The sequence below is a fragment of the Pteropus vampyrus genome, unplaced genomic scaffold (assembly GCF_000151845.1).
Source record: "Pteropus vampyrus isolate Shadow unplaced genomic scaffold, Pvam_2.0 Scaffold262, whole genome shotgun sequence".
NCBI classification, from domain to species: domain Eukaryota; kingdom Metazoa; phylum Chordata; class Mammalia; order Chiroptera; family Pteropodidae; genus Pteropus; species Pteropus vampyrus.
Window position 1 is genome coordinate 1,220,090 of NW_011889043.1, and position 6,691 is coordinate 1,226,780.

The 6,691-nt window shown below is 41.2% G+C and overlaps 2 protein-coding genes across 2 annotated transcripts in view; both read right to left on the reverse strand.

Moving 5' to 3' along the window:
• The window catches only part of CRHBP (corticotropin releasing hormone binding protein), an 89,561-nt gene that overhangs the window by 35,822 nt on the left and 47,048 nt on the right, over positions 1-6,691 (reverse strand). The gene's annotated exons all lie outside the window — the stretch shown is intronic.
• Positions 1-6,691, reverse strand: part of S100Z (S100 calcium binding protein Z) — a 14,527-nt gene that overhangs the window by 705 nt on the left and 7,131 nt on the right. The window lies entirely within an intron of this gene.

Genomic DNA, 6,691 nt, shown 5'->3' on the forward strand with positions numbered 1-6,691 from the left:
TGTCATTTTTGATATTAGGGTATAAAAAACACTGTGACTTCTCTCTCTTCTTGTGCTCTTCAATCACTTACTCTTAGGGACCCTTGTGTCATGAGCAGCCCCCTAAGGAGAGGCCCTCGTGGCAAGGAACTGAAGCCTTCTGCCAATAACCACACAAGTGAACTTGGACGTGTATCCTCTGGCCCCAGTCAAATCTGCAGAGACTGTGGCTCTGGCCTACGGCCTGACAGCAACTTCATGGGGGCCTGTGAGCCAGAACCACCCAGCTAAGAAATCACTCTTGATTGCTGACCCTCGGACATATAGGTAAGATCATACATGTTTATTTTTTAGGCTTTTAAGTTTGGGAGTAATTTGTTACACAGCAACAGGTAACTACTAAATCTTCTATCATCCTTCTCATCCATACCTAACCTATTTGAGACCCTATAGACCAATGCTTCTTAAATTTTAAAGTGCATATTAATCTTGTTAAAATGCAAGTTTTGACTCAGTAATTCTGGGGTAAGAGTTTCCGTATTTTCAACAAGCTTTCAGACAATGTTGGCACTGTCAATCCACAGCCACTGAATGGCAAGTCTGTAGAAATAGCTTCCCTGTGATGGCGCTTTGGTGGCACTGTGGGCTTGACGAGGAAACGTCCTCCACCTCAAAGCAAATCTGGTTCTGCACTTCTGAGCATGAGTCAGAGCTAGAAGAGGAGCCACCGTGAGCGGGGGAGTTTCTGCATTTGTCTTGGTATCGCCCTCGCACTCCCCACTGGGTGACACAGCACAGGGGCCACTATACTCTGAAAGTGGGCAGCCAAGTGTTGTATAGTTCCTTCTATGACAGGGGCTGCACAGCACCACCAGTGAAATAATTCTAATGACAATCCAGCTTGACTCCAATCAAGGTTTTCGAGTTCACCTTTACTGAAAGGAAGCGTAGCGATGGAGGAACCAATTAAATTAAATTACAAGGAAGCAAATCAACAAATCCAGAATATGGTGCTGTCTACAGGATGACCTGGTTTCTGCAACATAGGCAGAGGGGGAAAATGTGAAAGCACTGTTGAGGATTGAAGTAGATTTAAGAGACTTAACAATCAAATGTAATTTGTGGCTTTTGTTTTGAGACAATCATAGAAATAGATTTTGAACTGTATATTCGGTGATATTACTGAATTATTATTAAGTTATCATGTGTGATGATGACATTTGTTTATTTTTTTAAAGAAAATATCCATATTTCCCTTCTTACAGTGAACTTCTATTACTTCTATAATAAGGAATGGAAAAATAATTTTTTTCTCACTTAGAAGTTGTGAAGTTCAAGGTAAAAATCAAAGAATCCATTTCACACAGCTCTTCAGACGTACCCCAGGGGCTGATACTGCTGTGGACACTTCCTGACTGCTGTCTCCCTCGTTTATCAGCACAAGCAGTTGATCAAAGCCTCCAAATGGTAGGCACTGCTTAAGACATTCAGCGCTATTCCAAGCAGACCCCTTCCTGAGCGAGATGCTTTTCAAGGATGCTTTCCACTTTATTTAGCCCTTGATGAGCACTCAGGAACTTCTTGACATCACAGGCCCACATGGTCACTTGAAATCCAGCCAGTGGCTGTGTACCGTGTGTCTTGCTGATTACTGTAACATTTAAATTGGGCTCATTTACTGTAAGTTTATGTACCACTCTGGGTAACTATTTCTGCTTTGCATGGAAGAGAGTGGGGAACACTCCATTATAATCAGACGCACAGCTTCTCATGGAAGTTGGGCAGCCACGGTCCTCCTGAGTTAGACAAATCATCATGCTGTGCATGAAAGCCAACACGAGAAGAAGACTTCGGCTTCTAATGCCAGCTGAAGGAAAATGTTCATTTCAGAAAAAAACTTATAAATGGCCAGCAACATAAAAAGATACTTCAAAACAGTCATAAATTTAGAAATGCAAATTAAATAAAAAGCCTATTATGTTGGCAAACAATAAAGTTGGATAATATCTAATGTTAGTGAAGATGTGGAAAAACAAAATTCACGTGGAGATGCTGGGAGTATAAATTGGTACTTTTTTTTTAACGGACATTTGATACCACAAATCAAAATTTTAACTATATATACCTTTGACATGACAAGCCAGTTTTAACTTTAGGAATTAACCCTACAGATAGACTTCGCTATGGACTGCATTTTGTCCCCTTAGAATTCCTAGGTCAAAGCCCTAATCCCCGATATGACTGTATTTGGAGAAAGAGGCTTTAGGAGATAATTGAGGGTAAATGAGGTTGTAATCTGACAGAACTGGTGTCCTTACAGGAAGAGGAAGAGAGAGAGGTCTGTGAGGACACAGCGAGAAGGCAGCCATCTGTAAGCCAGGAGGTGAGGCCTCACCAGGACCAGAATTGACTGGTATCTTGATCTTGGACTTCTCAGCCATGTACTGGGAGGAATTGTGGGGTGGGGGTGAGAATCAACAAGTCTTTTTTTAAAACAAAAATCTCAGGATGTTTCTTCTTTATTTTTAAATTACTTTCCTAAAAAAAAAAGTCTTTAATACAACCTAACGAACAGGATGTCAGATGTATTTGTGGCCAGTGCCAATGCACTCACATAATTTGTAAAATGTATTCATTTCCCAAGATAGTAAGTGTTAATGTCGTGTGAAAAAAGAGCCTCTAAAATTGAAACTGCTTAGGTATACATCAGGGGTTTTAAAACATTCTTGGTCCTTAACTTTCGATTGTTCTTTGATGGTACTAGATAATATTTGATGACCATATTTCTATCATTTGGGAATTGTACATAGGGATATTTGCCAATAACTCATTTAAAAAGATCTTTTCTCGTTTACCCCTGTGGAACTCCAGGGACCAGCACATGATAATTTGTTCTCTCTCAGTGAAGGGGCAGATGGCACTGTTACTTGGCTGGCACTATAACTGCCCAGTGGAAAAGCTTTATAATGGTAATGATGTAAACAAAGAAAATCTTTGGCATTTTCAAGATAGGCTCACTTCAAAAAGCATGTGCTTAACTTCTCTGATTTGTTGGTACTACCCTGGATGCTAGGGTTAAAAAGGAAAATATTACAGTGCAGAGGTAAGGGCAAAGCACAGCTGAGAAAGTGCCTCAAAGAAAGAGACAATTTAGTTCATAAGAGTGGAGTAAGGGAAGAAAAAAGACATGTAAAGCTAGCGTAACACATATTTTGATTATTGTTGGAACATCAGAAATGAGTTAAAAATATAAAGAAAACATTAAAATCACCTATAATGTCACCATCCATGGTGAACATCTTCCTTCCAGTCTTTTTGCAGGGTATATGTCCCAGATGTTGGCATTTTGGCTGAGGCCTCAAGCCAATAAATGCTACATTCCAAAGGAAAGTCGGAGAACACAACACAAGACTTGTAAAAGGAGAGGGTAGAAATCCAGAATGCACCCTTAGCTGATCACCCACCTCCAGTGGGCAATAAATATTCAAGATGGGGAGGCTGAGGAAAATTTAGATACCAGAGAGGATTCTAGGGAGAGGTTACGAGAATGCTCTGAGGCCAGCAAACCTCTCTCTTTCCTCCAGAGCTCAGGGAGAATTTCTTTTTAGTCTCCCAGGAAACCCTTTCCTCAGGGATAATTCTCCTTCTCTAGACATTTTCCTTGGAGTCATCTTATAATTTGCCTCACCAGATCAGGCTCTTGAAAACAAAAGCTAGAGAGAGAAGTGGTTTTCAGGCGACTTTGCTTTCCACCCCACCACAGACCTTCCCTGGCAAGAAGGCCTTTTTATTTTTAATTGAGATGAAGAAAATGAAAACTTGCAAGTAGAAACAAATATCTTAAAAACTCATGCTGCGACACTGGTTGTAAATCAAATTGGACCATATCAAACATCCTGTTGTTTAAAGTTAATATTACATCATAGACACGTACCATCATAGTAAATGTTCTTTGAAAACATGTGTTTAATGACTACATAGCATTTTATCCCTTGAAAAGAAACTCTTGGAAAAAACTGGAGAAGTCAAGGGGGAAAATAGCCTCTTCCTGTGGCAAGTAGCTGGTGGACATCTCTAGTAGGCACCAACTTGAGAGAGTAGGTTCAATAAAACCCACGTGCTGTAGAATCCAGACTAAACCAGAGATATTCTCCTTGTTACCATAACCATCATTTTTACCTCCACGGTTACTTATTGAGCAATTTACTATGTTCTAGGTACTTGCTATTTTACTTAAGCGTGCATAATAATCACCTAGATTGCTTGCTATCAATGCAGGTTCTCACCTCCACTCCCTCTCCATTCTGAGTCCTTTGGACTGGAGTGGGGCCTGGGAATCCCAACGTTTAATGAGTGCCCCTAGTTGAGACAGGCCAGAAAAATGAAGAAGAAGTTCAACAGCTTGCCCCAGCAAGTTGACTAAGAAGTTCAACAGCTTGCCCCAGCAAGTTGACTAAGAAGTTCAACAGCTTGCCCCAGACCTTTGACCTGAGGTGGTCTGGTGGCAGTCCTTCCCTCCGGAGCCCTGGGAATGTTCTTCTCTGGCTTCTCCCACCTCTCTCCACTTCTCCTTGGGCCTCTCTGTGCCTAATGTCCTTGTTTTGTCTTATATTCTTCCAAAGGGAGTGTGCCCCAGCAAGAGCTATTCTACAAGTGCCCACTTCCAAAATGACACCTCCATACTCTTTCCAAATCCTCTCCTGTTCATCCTAGCGTCCAGACCATTTCTATCAGCACCATTGGCATCACATGGGGGTTTATTAGAAATGCAGAATCTCGGGCCACAGCCCAGACCTACCGACACAGAATCAGACCCCCAGGTTGATACGGGACATCACTTGTAAAATTCTTAATCATTTAGCAGGAAATGATAAGGGACATCTCTCACAGAGTTCTTAATCTTTTTAGTAAACCTAGTTAAGTTTTCTTTCCTCCTTTCTTTGGGAAAAAAGCCCTCTCTCTCAAATCCTGATAATTGCCCCAAATTGGTGACTCAGATCCTCTGGCTATTGATAAAGGTCATCGGCCCATTGTTAGCAGAAATGGTGTTAGGCCAGACAGGGCTCTTAGAGTCTAAGAGGAGAGAGGACTTTAGGCCAAAGGTCTTTTTTTTTTCTCTTTAAGAAATACATTAACCAAGCCTGTTTCCGTTTACTTGCTTAATAGGCAAATCAATAATAGAAATTAATAGATATATGATTTAAATAACCAGTTTGTATCTTCTTTTCCTTGTCTAGGGACTAAGGTGGCACTTCATCAGGAAACTCAAGACCCCACCCTAACTAAGGCAAAAAGAGAAAGAGCTCCATGAAACCTCAATAGGCAGGAACGACAACCGTTCTCAGCAGGAAGCAGATACAGAAGAAGAGACCTCCCGTCCCTCAACATCCATCTTAATAATAAGGGGGTTTGTGGCTCTTAGAAAAGAGTTAGGCAGGAAAGTTAGTTAGGGGGTTTCGTGTCTGCCTGCAAAGACATTGAGGTCATCCTATCCTAGAAGGGGTCTGCCCTAATTTGCCCACAATTAAGCAAACCAGAAGGCATTTTTTTAACTCACAAAGAAACAAGTAAGCAGAGAATTAGGTACCAGTTTAAGCCAGTCACTCACACCTGTGCAATGAAGACCCAAACGATCTTCACCTCACCTGAGCCTCATTATACCATTATTATAATATGATGCAGATGCCCAGAAGTTCATTAATATCATTATAACAGACTGAATTCTGGGAATGAACATGTACAGAAAGCAAATGATGAATTGCTGAGTCCTGTCAATCTTAATTGTCAATCAAGGAAGCCCACTCCTCTATGAAAAGTAACCACCCACAGCAAATAGGGATAAAACCTTCAAAGGCTTTGTTACCAGGCCTTTGAGCCACGCTTCTCTTGTTCAAGACGGCTTCCACGTCTGGAAGTGTACTCCCCCTTCTAATAAAGCTTTACTTTTTTGCTGTATTTTGGTGTCTTGCTCAATTCTTTGTTCGAGACATCAAGAACCTGGACAACGTGCCGGGAGAGGATCCCCACTCTCTGGTAACAGGGTGATTCATATACACATTAAAATTGCAATAGCTGCTCTCCTGGAAACTTCTCAGCCAGATGTTAACCTCATTATTTGACTAAGCGATTCACCATAAAAGCAGTACTTTTCAACCCAGGTTGTAGTTAGGGTGCTTTTAAAAAAATGCTGATGCCTGCACCTATCCCCACACCAATTGAAATAGAATGTTTGTTGGGTGAAGCTAATTCATCTATATTTTTTAGTAATACCTCGGGTGAGTGTAATGTGAAGTTAGAGTTCAAAACCACTGCTTTAAAGATTTAAAAACTTTAGGGAGATATTTTGAAACATAAACCTGCTCTAAGTAAGAAGAAAAAATACATAAAATTCCACAGCAGTTTCCTATAACATTCAGGATAAATTTTAAATTTCTCACATTAGCACCCAAGGCCCTTTTTGATTTTCAAATCCTGTCTACCTCTCCAACCCCAACGCCTGCTTTCCCACACCCTATTCCCAAGGGTGCCCCAAACCACTTGCACTTCCCTGAACATGTCCTGCTGCTTCATGCCCGTGTGACTTTGCCCAGGTGCTCTCTTCCCCCATGTCTTTGCCTTATCAAAGTCTTGACTCCAGGTTTTCCCTCTGGAAAGCCTTCCCGACCCCGCTATATACTTGGGGGAAAAGGGAAGGGATCAGTTTTTAATATAA